This window comes from Lissotriton helveticus, chromosome 6, assembly GCF_964261635.1.
Source record: "Lissotriton helveticus chromosome 6, aLisHel1.1, whole genome shotgun sequence".
In the NCBI taxonomy this organism is placed as follows: Eukaryota; Metazoa; Chordata; class Amphibia; order Caudata; family Salamandridae; genus Lissotriton; species Lissotriton helveticus.
In genome coordinates, this window is record NC_136067.1 from 1,828,142,211 (window position 1) to 1,828,165,580 (window position 23,370).

Consider the following 23,370-nt stretch of genomic DNA (forward strand, 5'->3'; position numbering starts at 1 on the left):
GTCCTGATTTGGAATTTGTTTATTGCATTTGTCACTCGTTTTAACACTCTCTTGTTGTTTGGTATATGGATTTATGAGGGGCATGAGAGTGTTTCCCTTCTGGCCCTTACTCTCTTGTTGATGAAGCTACATTTGAAGACCTGTCATTCACAAACTGTGAGGCAGTGTTATTTAAGGTTGCCTTGACTCCCAAGTTTGCCTTCTCAGGCATATTGTTGTATGGTCCCCATGGGCCGTTTGGTCCATGGGTTTCACCCGTCCCGGATTCAATAACACCTTTTCTCATAAATACCACTAACTTCTCAATATTGGGTGACCTTAATTTGCACTTGGACGATCCTGCATGCGTCTCCAGTCACTTCGACCTCTGCAGCGAAGCAGGTGACCCAGGTTTCTGACAGCAGCCCCTGTGGACCCCCGATAAATCACCATGTACGCCTGCGCCAAGCTCGTCTGCACCCCTACCTTGGTCCGTGCTGGGTCCCGAGCTCTCTACAGACCAATTTCAGCAACTATATTGTCTCGGCCAGAGGTCAGGACTGGAGAGGGGAACACAGCGCTGGTTTGCGGGACTCCGGGCACCGTAGCACTCAGGGAATTCCAGACTAGTGCAATCAGCCGGGACATTGACACTGCTGCCAAATTTATTGGTGCTGGTGCTGGTGCTGCCACAGTTGGGGGGGCTGGTTCCAGGGCTGGCATTGGAACAGTTTTTGGCAGTTTAATTATTGACTATGCCAGGAACCCCTCTCTGAAGCAACAGCTCTTCTCTTATGCTATCCTTGGATTTGCACTTTCTGAAGCCATGGTTCTGTTTTGTTTGATGGTTGCGTTCTTGATCCTGTTTGCCATGTAAATGTGATGCTCAAGATGTTGGCATTAGATGATACAGATGTGATTCTACATATTTTACTCTGGCTCCCAAGAGATGTGTTGTCATGGGAATGTACATTCTTTGCAAGGTCGTTTAATTTAAAATAGTGATAGCATGCGTGAACAGCACTATCTTTACTTCTGATATGGCTGCATTGAACATCACACTCTGCAACTTTGGACCCACTCACAAAGCTGGCCACCTACTGGACCCTATTTTCTCCAGTCTGTCCAACATTCAATGCTGGTCTGATAATTTTGCGGTCAGTTTCTACTTTGAGATCTTAGCAAACTTACCTATAGTTGCACCTAATACTATCAAACCCACTAGGAACTGGGGAAAATTAGATATTGAAGTCCTTAATAAGCTTTTATCTTCCAATGCTCCTATAACTAAACAAATGTTGTCTACTCTTTCGGGTGTCATTCAAAAGTGGCTTTTAAAGGCCATTGATACCTGTCTTCCTCCCTCTATCTAAAAATGGAGAAAACTAAATACAAACTTTTGGAAAGACGCTGGAGGAGGAACTATGTGTCTGATACCAAACTTGCATATATAAACGCAAAAAAAGACTACCATACTCTCTGTAAATCAGCTTGTGCCGAGTATGTCACTTAGACTATTTTAGTGCACTGAATTGCTCCAAGACACTATTTAAAATGGTCAAAGAGCTCTCGGGCTCTGAAACGCAAGCCATGCCTCCTGCCTTAGATGGTCGGCAATGTGAAGATCTGGCTACATTTTTGTTCCATAAAGTGGAAAAAATATATTCTGAAATGAAGGACAGGAAACCTGATGACCTCCTTCAGCAAACAACTTCATTTTCTCCTAAAGCCAGAGCCATTAATTACCAAGATAAAGAGGCACCCATATCTATGGTTAAACTAGAATCCTGGTCCCCACTAGATTGAACTCCTTTAAACAAATTTTCGACAGCATTAGATCTGGTTCGACCCGTGATGCCCTTCCAATCTCGGTGCTTCAACAGCTTGTGACGCCTTCACTCCTGATAATCATGGAACTTCTGAATGACTCCCTACAGGAAGCAGCAGTTCACCCAGAGTGAAAGCATGCAATGGTGCTTCCTCTTCTGAAGAAGGCCATTGCTGATCCAGACCAGCCTTCTAAATACCGGGCTATTTCATAGCTTACGGCCTTCTCAAAAATTCTTGAAAGGCACATAAATTCTCAACTAGCTCAGTTCGTTGAATCACAAAAATTTCTACAGCCATCACAGTCAGGTTTTAGAGCCGGTTTTCGACCAAAATGACACTCCTTGGAGTCATGGATAGGCTATGACATCATCTAGACTTGGGAGACATGGTGGCCCTCATACTACTTGATTTATGCGCAGCGTTTGACACGGTGTCTCACACCGTGTTAGTGGAAGCTTTACTATCCTTGGGTATTACTGGACCAGCACTTAACTGGCTTACTTACTTTCTCACTGATCACACGTTCCAGATCTTTTCTCCAACGTCCTGTTCCAATAATCATGTTTCCCCCTATGGGGTACCTCAGGGCTCCATTTTAAGCCCTTCATTGTTTAATGTGTATGTCAGACCTTTAGCAACATTGCAGAAGAGGCTGAGTTGTTCCTGTTCAACTATGCGGTTGACACCCAGATTATCTTCTCCCTCTCTGCTGAGAGAGCTTCTGTGACATCTGCTCTACAGCTAGGTTTGCGTAATATTGCATCTTGGATGCAGGCTAATTTTCTTAAACTCAATGGGGAAAAAACTGAGGTCTTGATCCTGGGGAAGAATAAAGGTCTTTTGGGCCTCCAACATTGGCCTACTGAAATGTGTGCTTTTCCTTAGCCTTCTCACCATATTCGCAATCTAGGCTTCATCATAGATGATTTATTATCTATGAAATACCAAGCAGTGAAGGTGGCTGCAATTTGCTTTACCATACTGAAATGGCTTAAAAGAATTATCTGGATGTTGCCCAGTTCTACCCAGAGAACCGTGGTCCATGCTCTTGTTATCTCGAGACTGGACTAAGGTAACATCCTCTATCTGGGGGGAAAATAAGGAGGTGATGCACAAGCTACAGGTAGTCCAGAACTCCGCCGCCAGACTGCTCTGTCAGGTTCCCAGAACTGCCTCATTCTCATGCTCTCTGCGTGACCTTCATTGGCTTTGGGTGGAGAGCGGAATTAAGCCCTGAGCTTCAAGTTAGGAATCAAATCTGGAGTGGCCCCTCAATACCTGCAGGCTCTTGTTCACCCCCACTTGCCTTCACATGAGCTCCGCTTTGCCACTCAGGCGAAGTTTCCTGTTCCTAGAATTAGACTGTCACGTATGGGCGATCGATCCTTTGCCTACTTAGGCCCACTTTGTAGAACTCTCTCCCTGCGCCACTTCGCAATGAAAATGTATTTGGGGATTTCCATAAAAGCTCAAAAACTTGGCTGGTTAACCAATAATCGTCCCTTCCTTCTAGTCATTTTTAGTTGGCGCTGGGAAAAACCTTTATGGGTAGCTGTTGCGCCTAACAAATTAAATTTAACATAACATAACATAACAAAATAACCTTTGCATAATATCATTTTGAAAATCCCTTCAAAGGTAATGTGCCTGAGGAAAAAAAAACATCGCAGGAAAATCAAAAATGGTGGCCGCAAAGTAGCTACTGCAATATATTAATATTCCTCAAAGCAGAAGGGGAGAAGAACCATACCGGCATAATGGACCCACACAGGGGGTCTTCCGACAGGTGAATATCCCCGTTTCAGAGCGGAGACGATGCCAGAGCCACGAAATTCACCACAGCATTTACCGCCGCGGTATGGAGATTGAAGGTCAGGCGGTTATCTTGGTTGGCTTCACACGCGCTCCCCAAGCCAACTTGTTTTTTATTACTTTCTGTTGCTGCTTTGACTTTATCTTTGACAAATAAAAACGCATGTAACTGAAAATTGCATGAGTATATGAAAAATAAATTGTATATTTGAATGCAAAAATTTGTAAAAGATAATCATACTTAGATATTATATGCATATATAAGCAATACTATTGTACTGACAGAGGTTAGCTTTACTGACATTGAAAGAACAGTTGTTCATATTAAGCTGTTGTCATTGCACAAGATGTTGTTTAGGTTTCGCCTAGCGAAGGCTGCGCTTGCGCAGCTCTCGCTGGGAGAAAACTGATGTTTCAGAGAGTGGGGCTTGAACCGCCCCTCTTCTGCATTGGCTGGCTTCCTAAATGGAGGACAGCCATTGGAGGAGAGGGTCGTCACTCCATTCAAGCCCCGTCTTTTTGGGATTCGAGGTGTGTTTTTAACTTTCTTTCTCTTTTCTTTCTCTCATCTTCCCATTTCCTGGAATTTTACCTTCCAGCCAATGGGAAGAGGAGAGAAAGAAAAACACGCCCCCTGAATCTCAAAATGAGGCTGCTTTTCTCCGAGGCATTTCTGCATCGCCTCGGAGAAACATGGTGGTGTTCAGGGACACCCTCCCTTTTGCCGAGGTCCAAGTCTATTCCTCACCTTTTGCTACCTCTTGTATTTTGCTTGCTCACAATTGTCACATATTATTGCAGCACCCTTCCTTCCCACTTCCTCCTCCCCCCGCCCCCTCTCTCCTCGTTTGTCCACAGCCCTCCGCTTCCTGTGCACTCCGTGGCACACTGTCGCCTCCCTGGGACAGCTTCCACCGGTCACCGAAGTGGAAATTGTTGCGAGTACTTCCCCTCTCGCTGTTGCCGGGCGCAAAGGGGTTAAACCTGGGAGCAGTGAGGAAGTGCGGATTGCAGCGTCTGGCTCGGTGTGTCGCGTTCTGTTAGATCATTTGGTTTTGCAGTGAGTTTTTGTGTGCCTCGGGAGACGGATGTTGCCGCTGGCCGCGGTCCTTCTATTTGGGCCTGACTGCTTGGACTCCAGTTGGTGTCCGGGGGAAGATTGAGCGGGAGTCAGTGGTCCGCAGTCTGTCTGGTGTGCGGGCTCGAGTCGTGGTTTAGGGCTCGAGTCGGTCACAGGTTGCACCGAGGCCGATGGGCAGAGAGGGGGAGCTGCTGTGCTGGGCAGCCTAGTTGGTGGTTATGGGTGCTGCTGCGTTCAATGTTGTGGGGCCGGGCCTGTGCCCCTTCGTTGAGGAGTGTTGGACTAGGGTGGGTGGCTCTTCGTGCGCTTGGTGACTGAATTGGGCGATGGGTAGCGTGACTGATTGTGTCATCGGTGGCTCCTCCGTGATCCCCCAGGGTGTGCCTTCGCCTAGGCCGAGAATTCAAACGGATTAATGGGTTGATGCTGTCCACTAGCCATTTGCGGTGGCTTTGCTGGTTCGGACCTCAGGCTCACACTGCCTGGGCTTTGTGCGGAGCACAGTGGTTCAAGCGACGTGGCCGGGCCAAATGTAGCCTGCTGGATACGTCGCATTGGTGCGAAAGTGCGGAAGCTGTGTCTAATGGGGTGCAGTTGGTGGAGGCAGCAAAGCTTTTATTCAGCGTGTAGGACTGGGTGCAGCTGACCGATGAAGAAGTGGCTGCAGCCATGCATTGCTATTGTGCCCCCCCCCACATTACTTGGTGGATATCCTGTCCTCGCGGCATTGCCTGTTGTTTTTTTGTGGGCAGTGTCAGTGTTTTAGACTGAGCCCGTTGGGACAATTTCTTTGGCGTACCAGGTCATGTCGACTTGCTTGGGCGGGGAGACTGGGCTGCGCTGTTTGTAGTTTTGTGGCCCCGTGTCTCCCCTTCCCTCTCGAACGGCCCGTCCTTATGCTGGCGAGTCTTCAGTTGTTGCGGTGTAAGCGGGTGGGTAATTGTGTTTCTTACTTGACGCATATTTGGGGGCTCCATTCAGTTGTGGCACTGGCTTGGACTGAGCGGAGTGGAATCTCGCTTGCATTTCGTCCACCCTGCGAAGCTTGAAATTGTTGCGAGTACTTCCCCTCTCGCTGTTGCCGGGCGCAAAGGGGTAAAACCTGGAGGCAGTGAGGAAGTGTGGATCGCAGCGCTGTGATTGGCTGCCGAGGGGCAGGTAGTCCCGGGCCCTGGAAGCTCATAGACAGCCGCGGCTGCTCGTCAGGGCTCAGAGTGTGCAGGGGGCGTATATGGAGAATCTGTAGGAGCGTCGAGGCAAGCCTCAGAGGAGCAGCGGCTGAGCCGAGGAGCGGTGCCAGGGGATGGTGAGTGCAAGGAGTCTGAGTGCTTCATGAGCCCTGGGGCTATGTGTGTGTGTGGGTGCCAGCTCGGGGGATGAAGTGGGGAAGCCCTTCAAGAGTAATAAGGCGTACAAGACAGGGGCAGGTATTTTTATTTATTTATTTAATGCATTTTTATAAAGCGCGAAAATTACCCGAAGGTGTCAGAGCACGGAAAAGCTCCTTAACCCCCCCACTGTTCATGTAGCGCCGGCCGTGGCTCCGAGAGGATGGGGGCCTGCCGAGGATCTGCCGAAGCAGTGAACAGGGGAGCTGGAAATGGGGAATGGGAGCCCGGAGTCAGACATTTTTTCAGTTACCTGGCCACCTGTCCATTGCTGTATTCATATTTGAAACTGGTAGAATAGTGGTGAAATCTATTGTCCCCAAGTGATATACAGAAGGCCCTTTCCAACAGGAACAAAGTCATGGCCTATATTTAAATGTAATTCAAGAACTTGGACGAATGATTCTTTCTCACAGAAATGCTTTCTTGCGTGTGTGTGTGTGGGGCTCTGTGTGAGTGTGTGGGGCTCTGTGTGTGTGTGTGTGGGGCTCTGTGTGTGTGTGTGTGGGGCTCTGTGTGTGTGGGGCTCTTTGTGTGTGTGGGGGGGCTCTATGTGTGTGTAGGGCTCTGTGTGTGTGTGGGGCTGTGTGTGTGTGTGGGGGGCTCTGTGTGTGTGTGGGGGGGGCTCTGTGTGTGTGGGGGGGGGCTCTGTGTGTGTGTGTGTGTGTGTGGGGGGGCTCTGTGTGTGTGTATGTGGGGCTCTGTGTGTGTGTGTGTGTGGGGGGCTCTGTGTGTGTGTGGGGCTCTGTGTGTGTGGGGTGCTCTATGTGTGTGGGGGGCTCTGTGTGTGTGGGGGGGCTCTGTGTGTGAGGGGGGCTCTGTGTGTGTGGGGGGCTCCGTGTGTGTGGGGGGCTCGGTGCATGTGGGTGTGGCTCTGCGCATGTGTGTGGCTCTGTGCATGTATGTGGCTCTGCGCGTGTGTGTGGCTCTGCACGTGTGTGTGACTCTGCGCGTGTGTCTGGCCCTGCGCCTGTGCGTGTGGGTCTGCGCGCGTGTGTGTTTGGCTCTGTGCGCGTGTGTGTGGCTTTGCGCGTGTGTGTGTGGCTCTGCGCACGTGTGTATGGCTCTGCTCACGTGTGTGTGTGAATCTGCGTGCGTGTGTGTGGCTCTGCGCGCGCATGTGGCTGTGTGCGTGTGTGTGTGCATGGCTGTGTGTGTGTGTGGCTGTGTGTGTGTGTGTGGCTGTGTGTGTGTGGCTGTGTGTGTGTGTGGGGCTCTGTGTGTGTGTGGGGCTGTGTGTGTGTGGGGCTCTGTGTGGGTGTGTGTGCGGCATTTGCGAGAGATTAAGCTATTGGCATTGTAAATGACAATGCCATTTATTTATCTGTTTTCAAAACCAACACATAAATAAAAAATTTGTCATTTACAATGCCAATAGCTCTAACTTTTGCAAAGGCGAGACCGTTGCATTGTAAATGCTTGCTTTCTCTTTTGCTGCAGATGCTGTAACTTTAGGCAGGGGTTTCTCTCACTTTCGTCTGCTGAAGACTAATCTCCGAGTTCTGGAGACTATACCGCTCTACATGGACTGCTTAGCCTTTTGTCTGATTTCTGATGCCTGCTGATTTATAGCTGAGAATACTTTACAGCATGATATGCAGAGGCTTCATACGTATCCATTGATTCTCTCATCAGAACCTTTTATTGGGTGCCTGCACTGACAGCTTATTCTATTTTATTGCAATTTAATTTTTTTTTTATGGAACACGCTTTCTGTAGTATTACAATATTAACTGTAATTTTAACCAATATTGTATTTTTCTTTGCATTGAAATATTGATTGTTGGATTATATTAATTTCTAATGATGTTTTAAAGACTAATATTTATTGAGTAAATAATTAAACTAAAGAATTGACTAATAAAACCCTTTAACTTACCAAAATTCTCTTTATGGACTGTTCTAAAGTCATGATTAATTTTGAGGATTGCTATTTTCCCTTCTCCTTGTCGATGAACAGAGGTCCATACAACAATTGGCAGTGGTATTAAATGATTATACCTCTCGACTAAGATACAGAAAACTCGCTCCCTTACTCTCAAGTGTCAAATCATCACATAGCACTATTGGGCATTTTGGATACTCCCATAATGGATGCCTTAATTCCTAGGTCAGTGTTCTAGACTCACACACGTTTGGCTGTCTTGACAACCAGTACATCCACAAATGTGCTCACCTTTCACAGACGCTGTTGGGTCGAATCATCATGGACTGTTGGATGTTTCTTTCCTGTGTTTTCTCCACTCTGACATATCTATACCAGTAGGACATTGACTGTGTATACCACCTTCCAGATGAGCCCCCACTGTAGGTCATTCTTTCTATGACACCCTCAGTATTTGATACATTGTATATTGACACATTACAATTTTCTTTTACAACCTCAGGTATATTTATTTCTGAAGGTAACAGAGTACATTTTATGTTCTGGGTAAGCTTTCTTTTGTGATCATATGACGTGAATATATACATTTAGTCACACCCTTACTCTGACTTGATCCTTACTCTCTTCTTCTTGTTTTCCACAGTTGCTTGACCCGTTTTTGAGCTTTTCTGTCCTCATTTTAAGTGAGTATCCACACACTTTTGTACAAGATTTTTCCATCAGTATGATAGTTGGGGTATTGGGGACCCTTCTTGTTGTGTGTTCTTTTCATCCATCTTGATTGAACTGTATGTTATAATTTTCCAGATGAGACGCAGTGATCTATACTACTTATATTTTCCTATACTAATCTACCACTAATCCTTTTTGGGTTCCAGAGTAGTGTGCTACTCACTGAAAAGTGTTTCAACGCCTCATCAGGGGTAGTAGGCGCTATATCAGTACTATTGCATATATAATCATAAGGTTGCACTGCCACCATCACACACCCATCTCAATCGCCAGCCACAAAAACAACATATGCTCCAAATCCAACAAGAGTGGGCCACATACCCACTGATAAGATTTGCTGGACATCCACCATCACCAGGCCACATAATGGACATGAGTTATGAATTATTGTGTACATTGAGTGCTGTACACCATAAAAGAGAAATGTAATTGGTTGGGTTTGGTATTCTCTAAAGCCTAATTAAGCTTTAACTGTGTTTTTTGTCAATAACTGGTGCCTTTTAGGATCCACTGCGTTGACCTGTCATGTACCCATTCTGCAATACCTTTGGTCACCCGCACCATGGGTTGACTGCAGGACCGACCGAGTCGGCAAAAAAAGCAGTTGTGTGATTTCGGTCAAATTCTCAATGTACACCAGCCCAAAAAAATAGTTTTTGTCTTTTATTTCATCACCATTTAGGCTTTTGGGTGTCCCCTGAAATATTTTGTCCTATAGGTGATTTTCAAGTTGGCGGGTAACATCTTCTATCCCATTTATCAGCCAACATTTTTCTTGACAAATGTGATTGACAAAAATTACGTTGTTGCAAAACTGTCAATGTAACCACAAACAAAGGAAAACGTGTTGTCTTTCACTCCCACCCTGCACCCCTTTGTAACTTTAATTTCACAGAAATGACTGAACGAAATAGTGCCGAACAAAGAAAAGCATGTTCTCGAAGTAAATGTCTAGATACACGCCAAGTTTGGCATGAGTCCGGTCGGCCATTTTGATTGTAGCACTTAGCAAATTTCCTAGGGAAGCTTAAAAGGCAAAACATCTTTTTTGACCCCTCCCTAATTTATTTTTCTGTGAACAAAACTGCATGAAAATTGACTTGCTAGACATTAGCTGCGCGAAATTTCAGCTGACGTTTAAACAGCGGCATATTTTGTTCAGATATGTCCATGGGGACCAGAGTAAGGCAGATGAAGAAATGTCTTTTCAATGGAAGCTGCGACTGCTACTGTGCTATACCTAACCAAATGTGAAGGTTGGCTGAATGGGAGAGGAAAAGTAAATCTTATTGTCACCATTACAGACAGAGATGTGCCCCTGTGTCCAGAAAACAATAAAGGGCCATTAGGGGTAGGGGAAACAGCCTCTGACAACCGAAGGTCATATTGGAGGGGGGTGGAGGGGTACCCTCGGGATTAAATGAATTTTCTTTCTTATATATTTTTGGTTGGTAGGCCTGGATTCCTCGAACCTCGGTTCAAGGATGGATGTATGACGTTACAACTCATACTTTTACAACGCATACCATTACAACAAAATTTTTACAACGCAAAAACTATTACAACGCATGTATTTACAACACATGTTTTTACAACGCAGGTACCTTTACAACGCATACCATTACAACGTAAGTATTGATAAGTATATATTAATTTTTTTAATTTAAATTAATTTAAATTAATATAATTTAATTTAATTTAATTTAATGTAATTTAATTTAATTTATTTTCATTTAATTGATTTAATTTAAATTTAATTTTATTTTATTTTTACCCTGTACCCCTGTACCCCAAAAACCCAAAACTGACCCTGAACCCTAAAAATACCCCTGTACCCCAAAAACCCAAAACTGACCCTGAACCCTAAAAATACCCCTTTACCCAAAAACCCAAAACTGACCCTGAACCCTAAAAATACCCTTTTACCCAAAAACCCAAAACTGACCCTGAACCCTAAAAATACCCCTGTACCCCAAAAACCCAAAACTGACCCTGAACCCTAAAAATACCCCTTTACCCAAAAACCCAAAACTGACCCTCAACCCTAAAAATACCCCTTTACTCAAAAACTGAAAACTGACCCTGAACCCTAAGAATACCCCTTTACCCAAAAACTGAAAACTGACCCTGAACCCTAAAAATACCCCTTTACCCAAAAACTGAAAACTGACCCTGAACCCTAAAAATACCCCTTTACCCAAAAACTGAAAACTGACCCTGAACCCTAAAAATACCCCTTTACCCAAAAACTGAAAACTGACCCTGAACCCTAAAAATACCCCTTTACCCAAAAACTGAAAACTGACCCTGAACCCTAAAAATACCCCTTTACCCAAAAACTGAAAACTGACCCTGAACCCTTAAAAATACCCCTTTACCCAAAAACTGAAAACTGACCCTGAACCCTTAAAATACCCCTTTACCCAAAAACTGAAAACTGACCCTGAACCCTAAATATACCCTTTTACCCAAAAATTGAAAACTGACCCTGAACCCTAAAAATACCCCTAAAAAAAACCAAACATATAACATTTGAAATATAATTATATACTTACCAATACTTACGTTGTAATGGTATGCGTTGTAAAGATACCTGCGTTGTAAAAACATGCGTTGTAAATACATGCGTTGTAATGGTTTTTGCGTTGTAAAAATTTCGTTGTAATGGTAGTGCGTTGTAAAAGTTGCGTTGTAAAGGTTACATACCTTCAAGGATGGCTTGAGGACTCCAATTCCAAAACGTCATTGGGAGATGGAGTTTTTTTTTTACTGACATACGTTAGCTAGTTTTAAGAGAACATTTTCTCATACTTTTGCCACTGCAGGACATGGGGCTAAAATACCTACATCAGGAAAACAAAAAAATAAAAAAAGCCATATGGGTACAGGCAAAGCATAGCATGAATCTCAGGCTTCTATGGGAGCCATAGGGATCTCCTGGGATTTAAATGTATTACAAAATTAGCATCATAACAGGGTTCACAACCCTTGTGACAGATTCCCAAAGCCCTCAAAAGTAGTTTAAAAAAACATAAGAAAGAACTAAGGGGCATATTATCAAGCACAGCGTTAACATTATCGCCGCTTTAGCGGAGGAAAACTGCAGCTAAAGCGGCGATAATGGGCTTGATAATACGCTGTAGAGAATTCCTATAGAAGCCCGTGTTCACACTAGAACATGGGCTTCTATGGGAATTCACAAGGACGTATTATCAAGCCCATTATTGCCGCTTTAGCTGCAGTTTTCTGCCGCTAAAGCGGCTATAGTGTCCCCAGGAAAGGGGTGGGTTGGGAATACCAAATCTCAGGTTTTATAACTGGTCTTGTCTGCTCACAGATATGGCTCTACTTTTCTTTCCTGATGATACTAGGTATACTCAGGGAGGTATCCCCTCCTTTTTTCAGCTGGCCCTTGGGAGGGAAGCACATGGGGTTCTGTTGAGGAAATTCGATAAACGTTACTTTAAGGCGTCAGGCTTTAAAATATTGGAAGACGCTTGGGGGTTATGGTCTTCTGTACAGAAAAACCAGGGTATTCCAAGGTATAATCATTATACTCTACTATGGAATTCAGGATTATTCCCGCATTTAAGCAGTGATGGGTCATGGAGACACTGGGAAAAACAGGGAATTACCACATTAGGCCAAGTAATGATAAAGGACGTATGTAGGCCCCTAGAACTTCTGAGACTACGTCATTCACTTCAAGGGTGCCAGGAGTTCAAGTATATGCAGCTGGTCAATACACTAAAATCAAAGAGACCCTGTATAAATATATCTAAAAGATGCGCATTACTAGATTACATGAAGGGGGGTGGTCGTAAAATCAGGGAAATATACAGGTTATTGCTTGAAGTACTCCCTGATGACATGGTTAAGACAGAGACAGCTTGGGCCTCAAAACTAGGGGATCCAGATATTGACCTGGACAAAGTCATTATAATGGATAAAAGGTTCTTGCGATCCTCAAATCTAAGAGCACAGCACTTTAAGACCCTCTTTAATTTATACTATACACCAGCGAAATTATTCGATTGGGGCAAGAGGGTGGATAACAACTGCCCTAGGTGTGGGAACGGGCCAGCTGATGTAGTACACATGTTTTCTAGCTGTGGCAAATTAGACCCCATTAAGAAGGAAATCGCAGCATTTTTAGAGGGGCTGCTAGCTGTCAAAATAGACCTATCCCCGACACTTTTAATAATTGGTCGTGATGCTAAATTGGTTTTAACTACTGAGTGTGAGGCGCTCATCTTTATATCAACTGCGGTTTTTAGAATACTAATCGCCGCTGCTTGGAAGGATGCCGAGGCCCCAACTTTCCAAATGTGGATGTGCAGGATGTTAGGGATTCATAATATAGAGTCAGAACTTTATGCTTTAAAGGGACCTAAATCTAGGGAAATGGGGATACGGATTTGGGCGCCAGTGGCTACATGGCGGCTGTCAAGATGCGGGCCCTTATGATCTTCATGCCCCTGATCCTGCTATGATTTTACTCTTTTTAACCCCTGTTTTATATCTAACATTCTCTCTTTATGATATTTTAAGTGCCCCTGCTTTTTTACCGTATATATATGTATTTTTATAGTTTCTTGTATATTATCATGTTTGGTATGTATTAAATTGTCATGAACTTTCAATAAAAAAAAAATAAAAAAAAAAAAAAGAAAGAACTAAGGGGCATATTATCAAGCACAGCGTTAACATTATCGCCGCTTTAGCGGCGGAAAACTGCAGCTAAAGCGGCGATAATGGGTTTGATAATACGCTGTAGAGAATTCCTATAGAAGCCCGTGTTCACACTGGAACATGGGCTTCTATGGGAATTCACAAGGACGTATTATCAAGCCCATTATTGCCGCTTTAGCTGCAGTTTTCTGCCGCTAAAGCGGCTATAGTGTTAACGCAGTTTATTGATAATATGCCTCTAAGTCCTGTTTGTGAGCGCTGGGTGTGCAGAATTTAGGTAAAGACCAGACTCTGTGACCAAGACCCCATACATGTCTGAAGATAGTGTGATGGTTAATGTCTACAGAACCGAACTATATATACAATGAAAGAGCTACCACACCCAAACACCTTTGTTTAGTTATTGAATTTTGAGCACACAATGTGAAATGCACAAATAACTCATGGCACCCAAAGCTGTGTTAAAAATTGTCCGCTCGCATGGGTGATTCTAATTGTTTAGTGCCCTCTCACTCCATATAGTCCTTCACCTGCTGCTAACTTTGGGGAAGGATATTTAATACCATGTATAGCCCTGAGAAGAACTATTTTGGTGTAATCATGAACCTCCTGCATTCTGGGATGCCTCTCAAAATTCTATGGGGCATATTCACAAGGAGCTATCGCTGAAATAACGTCACTTTATCGCAGCCAAAGTCATGATATGTTTACCTCCCCATGCACAAGCTGGTGTTAACAGCCCACAGTACCAGTTTACCTGCGATGGCAGCTGCAAAAAACATCGCCACAGAGGACCCCCGCAACTATCGCTAATGAGATGCAGAGTAGGCGTTCCCGTGCAAAAAGCCACGACAACACGGCACCTCAACATTCTCAACGACCAGCTAGAACAGCGATAAGAAGACAAAACATGTGACAAGGCGCGTTAGCAGCAGGAAATTAACACCTGCTCTGACCTGGTGTAAAGTCGGACCACAGCCTACACCACAAAAGGGAGCACAGCCCAGAGCCACACCTGAAGACGAAAAGGTGCCATGGAGCAACTGAACATGCAGCACAGACACCCAAGAGGGCCACAACACCCACCTACACCACACCCAGGACCACCCCTCCCTGGCACTCCCCTGACCAAAGACCTGCCACATCAGCTTCACCTAAACATGTACGAAAAATTCTGCCTGATGTCGCACAATCACAACTGGTTACATGCATGTGTCGTCACAGAAATGAGCATCACACATTCACTTTCGAAGCAACCAATGAAACTTTATTGATATGAACACTGAAATGAAATGAAGACACATGGTGGCTCCGCTTGACACAATCCGTAGGTCACAGCCTGCAAGACAAAAAACATGATGAGAAGGTGTGTCCTGCGCACATCAAAGGACAAAGAGACAACAAAGGAGAGAGAGAAGAAGAGAGGGAGAGAGAGAGAGAGAGAACAAGAGAGGTGGAGAGAAAGAGAGACAGAGAAGAAGTGAGGAGAGAATGAGAGACGGAGAAGAAGAGAGGGGGAGAGAGAGAGAGAGAATAAGAGAGGGACAGAGAGAGAGAGAGAGAGAAGAAGAGAGGATGGGAGAGAAAGAGAGAGAGAGACAGGGATGAGGAGAGGGGGAGAGAGAGAGAGAGAGAGAGAGAGAGCGCACCGCCCCTGCGCACCCAGGCCACACTGCTCACCTCCTGCCACCGTTGTGTCTCCAACCAATTGCCGGTATGTATAGTAGTACACCAGTTCACACATCAGAGTCAGAGCCATCATCTGAAACAGAGTCCAGATACATGACTGGCACAGTACACACACTAGCACAAGACAACATCGCCCACCCGCCCATGCACACCCAGTCAGAGGCACCCCTGCCGCTCCCGCCACCCATCAGAGCATACCCGCCCATGCATACCCGGGCCTCACTGCTCACTTTCCGCCACCGGCATGTAGACAGGAGGTCCCACCATGTGCCGCTGCAAGCCACAAGCCCTGGGCCCGCAGACATGGCACCCTCCACAACATGCAGCCATGCTGCGCAGGCCACCAGGCCTGACGTCTGGTGCTGGGTCTTGATTACTCCATGGCATAGGTCATACCAGGGCACCCGGCACCATCGCAGGTTGCACAGTCGCTCAGCCAAATGGGTGCCACTAACTCTGTGATCCCGGAAGCGAGGCCATGTGGCGGTAGGCCCGTGCTGCCCGCTGGCTCGGCCTACATTGCATTCCAGCAGGGCACACTAATCCTGAGCAGTCCGGACCGCCAGAACGGGACATCATCGCAGGCTGCACACCCGCTCAGCAGCTTAAGGGGCCAATGATTCAGTGCACCCAAAGTCACCGTCCCGTGACGGGGTGCCAGTGCCGGGCGCAATGCACCGTGTGCTACAAACACTGTTCAACCCCAGTCAGCGTCCTTTGGTGGGGTGCCTGTGCCGGCCGTAGTGCACCGTGTGCCCCAAACCCTGTTCAACCCCACACAGGTCACATCTAGTGACACAGGATACAGGCTAAAATCAACCTTTACTCCACCAGTCCATATGGTTCCAGCAGGTGATTTGGCTTTCGAACAAGCTGTTTACAATGATGTTGAGACAATAGTAGAACCAACCCCGTTAAAAAATCTGACAGCAAGGGAGTTTCAGGCTATTGAATCACTCCAAAACAACACTAAGGTTGTCATTAAAAGCACTGACAAGGGTGGAGGGATTGTTATTCAGGACGTAACAGCTTACGATGCAGAGTGTAGACGTCTTCTTGATAACACCACTAACTACATTTTTCCAGATGGGGACCCATCACAATCCCTCCGCGAAGATATTTTGGATTTGGTAAATACCACTGAAAGGGATGGCCTTATTTCAAAACAGGAGGCTGATTTTCTGACTACAACTTAGGGTAAGACTCCATATTTCTACACCCTCCCAAAAACACATAAAAATAAGGTACCACCCCCAGGCAGACCAATTTTGTCTGGGTTTGGGTCTTTATTGGAACCCCTTTCGAAATATTGTGATTTCTTTCTGAGACTGATAGTTGAAAATACCAGTATCTATATCAAGGACACAAAGAGTCTTCTCAAAATGTTGGAGACAGTCACACTGCCAGAGGGCCCCTGCCTACTAATAACATTAGACATTGAAAGTCTATACACATGTATACCTCACAAAGCTACCATCAAGGTATTGAGTGACATACTGGCAAATTCAAACTGGGATTATACTACCTCCCAAACTTTTGTAATCGACTGTGCCAACCTGGCCTTAAGAAAAAAAAATGTGAGTACCAAGGTGCCATTTATCTACAGGCCACGGGGACATCGATGGGCAGCACATTTGCCCCCAGCGTGGCGGGTCTATACGTCTATGATTTTGAGTGCAAATACATCTTGGCACAGTCCAATCCCTTCTCAGCAAATTTGGCCATGTGGCAAAGATACATCGATGATGTGCTGGTCATATGGAAGGGGAGTGAATCTTCTCTGGTTACCTTCCTCGAATGGATCAACACTTGCGACTCTCATCTCAAGTTCACCCATGAATATGATAAAGAAAAAATCATATTTCTGTATATGACAATCTCAAGAGTTGGTAGTCAGTTGAAGACCAAAACTTACCATAAACCTACAGCAAAAAATAATCTCCTACAATTTTCCAGTTTCCATCCTTGCCCCTTGAGGGAGAATCTTCCCTTTGGGCAGTTTTTACGTTTACGGCGTAATTGTAGTGAGTTGGCAGATTACAAGGACCAAGCTAAAGATCTGACCAATAAATTGCACCAGAGGGGCTACCCGAAACATTTACTTCAAAAGAATAACAAAAGAGCAAAAAGTCAAAATAGGGAAGCCCTTTTAGACCATTATGAGAAAGAACCGTCTAAAAACATTCTGTTAACAAGTGTCACCACCTATAATCCAATCTCCAACTCTGTAAGCAGGTGTAGCAACAAACACTGGAAGATACTGACGAGCTCACAACATGATTGGGATAAACCCCTTTTTTCATATAAAAGGGCGAGAACCTTGAAAGATTTGATAGTACATACTCGACCGAGAACTCAACCAACAGAAGAGACCCGCACAGTTCTGAATACTTGGGGCCTTCCCCCGGTCGTGGGCCATTACCCGTGTGGGGGATGTAGTGTATGTCACCTGACTACCAGCACCAAGACCCTGCATTTGGAATCAGGGAGACTGTGGCAGCAACGTAGTCATACTAATTGCAACACGGAGAACGTTGTATATTTAATTATCTGTCCATGCGATCTAAAGTATGTCGGCATGACTACGAGACGCGTCAAGCAACGTATCTGCGAACATCGCAGTAATATACGCTGTCAAAAAAGCACAACTAAACTGACTACTCATTTTTTACAGTATAACCACACACCTAATGACATGAGGTGGACAGTTATAGAACAACTGACAGGACATAACATTTCACCAAGCAACCTTTTTGAGAAAGAACAACGATGGATTTATCGTTTGTCATCCCATCGTTCAGACCTGAACGATGATATCCCCTGGGGGACACTTATGAAAAGGTAGTGAATATTGTTAAACACCTTCTGAACACCTTAAACACATCGTGGTTTACAATAAAATGTCCAATACTGTACCCCAACCTTGTATTTTCTGTTTAGTTGAAAAGAACACATAGCAGAGGGGTCCTTTTTGGGGTTAATGTGGGAACATCCTTCAATTTTGTTTAAATGTATTCCCATGTCAAAGTGGTTTTGAGAATGAGCTATCTAGTGACTTATGATTTCATCAGTGCCCACCAAGCACTTTCTGCTTGCTATATGATAGCTGTGGGTTTTAAAGTCTATCTATATTCAAAATGATCAGTCATATGACAGCTTTAAATTCTATCTGTATTCAAAATGATCATTTATCTGAAATTGAATTTCGAGTAATATTATTAGTTTTCCGTAACAATCTGTATCCAAAATGATTGTTCATTTGAAGATGACTTTCGAGTAATTTTATCAGTTCTTGGAATTTCACTGGCCTAGATGGTCGCGTTTTTCCATAATAATGTTCGCACCGCCGTTTTCAATAAAGTTACAAGGCTTAAAAGAAAAAACTAACGGGCGAGCTTATGTGGACAGCATCACGCAACGACGCTATACGTCTGGAACACATGACTTGTAACACGTGATCCGCAGTGCCGCCTCCACACCAAATGCCCTTTTAACTTCTGCATCTGACCTAGGAGACAACATTCGGGCCGCGGACGTGTACACATTAGGTACCGAGCAGGGAGTCGACTAGGAAGAAGTAAGTCGATGTTTAAACTCCATTCTTTTTCTAGTTAGTCTAGATTCTTTGAAGCAGGGACAACATTTCATTAAGCGGTTTCTGTCTAAACGAGTTTCTAACACTGAGCGTTATCAGGCTCAGATAGCTAATATACTTTACTCGCATGGGGGATTCGGGACAGTGGTGAGTGGTCACAGTGGTGAGGTTTCCTGGTTTGGCAGATTTCTTGAGGATTTGAATGAGAACAGTGTGGGTAAGAGGGAAGGAAGTGTGCAGATATGCCAACTGCCTGAAGATCACAATGAGCAAATAAATAAATCTTCCCACCATTTTAGCTTAACAAATATAGGAAGAATCACTCAACCCACAAAATATGGCACCTCCCAGAGATCGGAACTGAGAAAAACAATACTAGAAACAAAAAGAAGACTGCTCCATATACCAATGCAAAAACACCCTGCAAAATGGGCAGACATCTTCAAATGGCATATTAATCATTAGCAACCCTTCAAATTCGGAAACAGTCACCTGGAAACTTTGGGGACAAGCTTGTTAACAAAAAAGACTCCATATTCCCCACAACTCTAAATTAGCACTAATCAGAATTTATTAGCAACATTTTACTTGTCCCGGGACATTATTTGGATTTTACTCGTCCCCGGACAAGTGGCCGCTGTTCCTTCCGGTCATAGCAACACAAGATTTCTGGCGTAATTCTCACCTGTCATTTTAACCTCAAGATGGCGCCTGAGAAGGAACAGACCTGCTTTGTGAATGCCTCGCAGCAGATCCATGGGAACTTTTACCAATCTACCTACCCCCTACCCCTCCCCGCTCTACTCCTCTCCTCTTTCCTGCTACTGACATTTGCCCTCACCTGTCCTTGCCCTAGTCCCCACCCTGTCTACCTGTCAATTTCCCACGTCATTTGAGAGCTAGATATTTTGTCTGATGCCCGATGGAGCTACCTGGTTTAGCTATAGGGGAGACAGGTTTTGGATTCCCTCCTTGGACATCACCTACCCAGTCGGTCTTTAGCCAGATTTCCTTGCGTCTCTCCTGTCGTCTCTTCCCGCATCCTCCCTCTATTTATGTCTCTTCTTCTCTCCTCTCTCAATGTATTGAGACTGAACTATTTTGTCTGATGCCCGATGGAGCTACCTGGTTTAGCTATAGGGGAGATGGGCCGTGGATTCCCTCCTTGGTCGTCACCTACCCAGTCGGCCTTTAGACAGATTTCATTTTGTCTCTTCCCCTATCCTCCCTTTCTCACCTTCCCTGTCTCCTCCCCTCTACGCTCCATTTATTTTGCCCTCCTTGTTATTTAAATGTTTCCCATTGAGACCTAGCTATTTGGCCAAAGCCCGGTGGAGCTACCTGATAGCTACAGAGGACCGTCACCTACCCAGCCAGACTTTGGGCAGACTTTCCTTCGTCTTTCTGCCGTATCTCCCTCCCACCCTATTTTTCTGTGAACCTCTTCCCTCGACGCTTGAGACCGAACTACTTTGTCTGATGCCCGATGGAGCTACCTGGTTTAGCTATAGGGGAGATGGGCCGTGGATTTCCTCCTTGGTCGTCACCTACCCAGTCGGTCTTTAGACAGACTTCCTTTCGTCTCTACAGTTGTCTCTTCCCTTATCCTCACTTTCTCACCTCCCCTACCCCCCACTTCTTTTCTCTCTCCTTTCTCTCCTCTCCTAATGTATTGCTGATTGTTTGATGTAATGTGTAATTGCTGATCTTTTTCTGTTACACTGTTGAACCACATTGTTGCATTTCCTTTCGTCCCTCCTGTCATCTCCTCCCGCATCCTCCCTCTATTTATGTCTCTTCTTCTCCCCTCTCTCAATGTATTGAGACTGAACTTTTATGTCTGATGCCTGATGGAATTACCTGGTTTAGCTATAGGGGAGATGGGTCGTGGATTCCCTCCTTGGTCATCACCTACCCAGTCGGTCTTTAGACAGACTTCTTTTCGTCTCTCCGTATTGTCTCTTCCCTTATCCTCCCTTTCTCACCTCCCCTGCCCCCTCCACTACTTTTCTCAATCCTTTCTCTCCTCTCCTAATTGCATTGCCTATTTCTTTGGATTTATTGTGTAATTGTTGAACTGTTTCTGTTACATTGCTGATTCTGATGTAAAGCGCTCTGATACCTCTGGGTCTAGCCAGCACTATATAAAACTCTTTAAATAAATAAAATAAAATAAATCTGCCAAACTGCATTAAGGAAATGACGGGATCGATTGGTCCTGTCGATATACCCTTAAATATATTAAAAAATTAGGGGATATTTGCACATGATTCTGATGGGTATCACATATGACACAGGAAGCATATGGTTTGGTATAAACGTATGAATATTGAATGATTACACTGACATAACCTTTTATTGTCGAAGATGACAGATGGCTGTTTGAATTTTGATTAAAAAAATATTTTTCTTACAGATTGGTAGGTGCTGGAAATCCCAAAAATAACCTACAACCGGGTAAAATCGTGAGTTTACCTTAGTTCACACACATATTCCCAAGGTTAGGATACGCCTTAGGGTGCGTAGACCGCCTGGGAATTCTTCTTGTTTTGGTCCTGATGAATGCCTTGCGGAATAGAGCATCTTAAAAGCAGAAACATGTTGACCTTTTAAAATCACAAAGGTCATACTTGACTCAAATTGATGCCAATCAATGTCCGAACCACTATTTTTTAATAATGGTATTCTGACTCCTTATTAAATTTACTTTCGAGTACAGGCTGCCTTTTTTTAACTTCACTTGCGAACACCTTTTCACCTCACGTTTAGTTGAAAACTGCTCCTCTGTAACACAGACGTAGTAGCAGTCCAGGGAGACACTCTGTCTCCCCGGCAAAAACCCTATGATGAAGCATGTCATCAACTATGTTGATGAGTGAGGGTTTTACTTACAAATAGTTATTATTTCAACTAAACTTGTTTCCTGTGTTTTGGTCTCAACCAAATATAATTGCAACCAAATTTACAGTTGCAGTTTTCTGTAGTACGTGTACAATTTAGGTACTGAAATTTCTAATTCCTTCATAACTTCTTCTCACTCCTTTGTTGTTTTTGATATCTAGATTGGGGAAAAGGAGTGTTCTCTATCCGTATCTCTCTTGTTGTTCTTGATACAACCCCAGTCAGCACCACGTGGTGGTAGGCCCGTGCCGGCCTCAAGGCCTGGGCCAGTCACCACTGACAGAGGGGTATGTGATTTCGTCGGCCCCTTATATTAGCGGGGTCACATGGCCTGTGACGCCTGTGCCGGATGGGTGTGATGCGCGTGCAAACCTGCCCTCAGGGAGTGGCTTTGACATGCTGACAACTAGACAAGTGACCTGCACACCACCAGCGTGTACGCCTGCGACAGGTAGCAATGAGGCCCACCCCTCGGAGCGTTAGCGGAGTGGTCTGGCCTGCCAACCGCCGGAACAGCGCAGGGCTTGCAAAAATGGCTTGTGGGCACTGGGAGTGGTTCCATCTATGTCCGGACAAGGAAGTGGCTGATGCATGTGTCCCTGTTGTGGTGTCCTCGGGACCCGCTGCACAAATTGCTATGTAGCACCCTCTGACTGGCAGGATGAGCATCATTGACACAAGGGAAATCACTGTCCCTACATTCATCCACACATACATACATAATGATGAAAGACATGACACAGCAGTGCGTCACTAGATGTTTATTGCACATCCAGTGCAGTTTTGCAGCTGGAGCGGTACAGGGCAATGCCGAGCACACTACACAATATGGGTCCATGAAGGGCCAGCCAGAGTCTATCCGGGGATGACAAGTACTGCGGAAGAGGAAGGGTACAGTCCAGAGTCTGGTCACCGTGTCATTGGTCATCAAACAGGATGTGGCAGTCCATGTCATTGTCCAAGGTGAGTGCATCTGAGTGAATAGGGGGTCAGTGGAAGGTCATGAGGCCATGTGCGGGACCAAGCAGACACAGGCCAGGTGGCAGAAATGAATGCTATTGAGTCCTTCTGATCATAGGCACATCCACGTCCTCGTCCCCAGATGAGTGCTCTGCCCCACCTGTGGGTGTTGCTGTACCAGCTGCAGCACTGTGTGCCACAGACACAACAGGGGCCGGAGGTGGATTGTCGGCCGCACTGTGTCCCACTGACACATCAGGTGCCGGAGTGGTTAGGCCTGCTGCACTGGGAGATGGAGACACACCAGGGGCGGAGATGTGATTGGTGTGGGGGCAGCAGCATTCATCATCGCCATGCGTTGTGGCAGCAATGACATGATGAGGATCTGCAGGGCATGGTATATCCCAGCTACATTCCGCTGATGTGCAGCGGTTGCTGCTATCCTTTCTGCCTCCATCCGCACCATGTCCTCCATTAGCCTCCGCATGTGTGCCAGCTCACGGCTGGTATCGCTGGAGCCACTCTGATTGGACACATGCTCTTCTCTCCGCGTCATGACTCCAGCGATGTCAGTCAGGGCTGGTTAAAGATCATGGAGCAGGCCTACACACCCAAGGATGGTGTCAAGTTTGGTCGCCATGATGCCGAAGCCCAACCGCACCTGTTCTGCGGTCTCCCTCGGGCATTCCAGCACACGGCGTTGGAAGGCCATGTGTTGTTCTTGGGGGTCTTGGGGGAGTGCCGGGGCTGTGGGTGCCTCCTGCTGGGCACTTTGGGTAGTGGATGGGGCCTCCTCGATGAAGCTGGGCTGCCTTGATCCTGGAGG

The 23,370-nt window shown here is 45.5% G+C and overlaps 1 pseudogene; it reads left to right on the forward strand.

The window, feature by feature from the left end:
• Positions 1-352: 352 nt before the first annotated feature.
• On the forward strand, positions 353-980 carry LOC144761913 (ATP synthase F(0) complex subunit C3, mitochondrial pseudogene; annotated as a pseudogene).
• Positions 981-23,370: the final 22,390 nt, after the last annotated feature.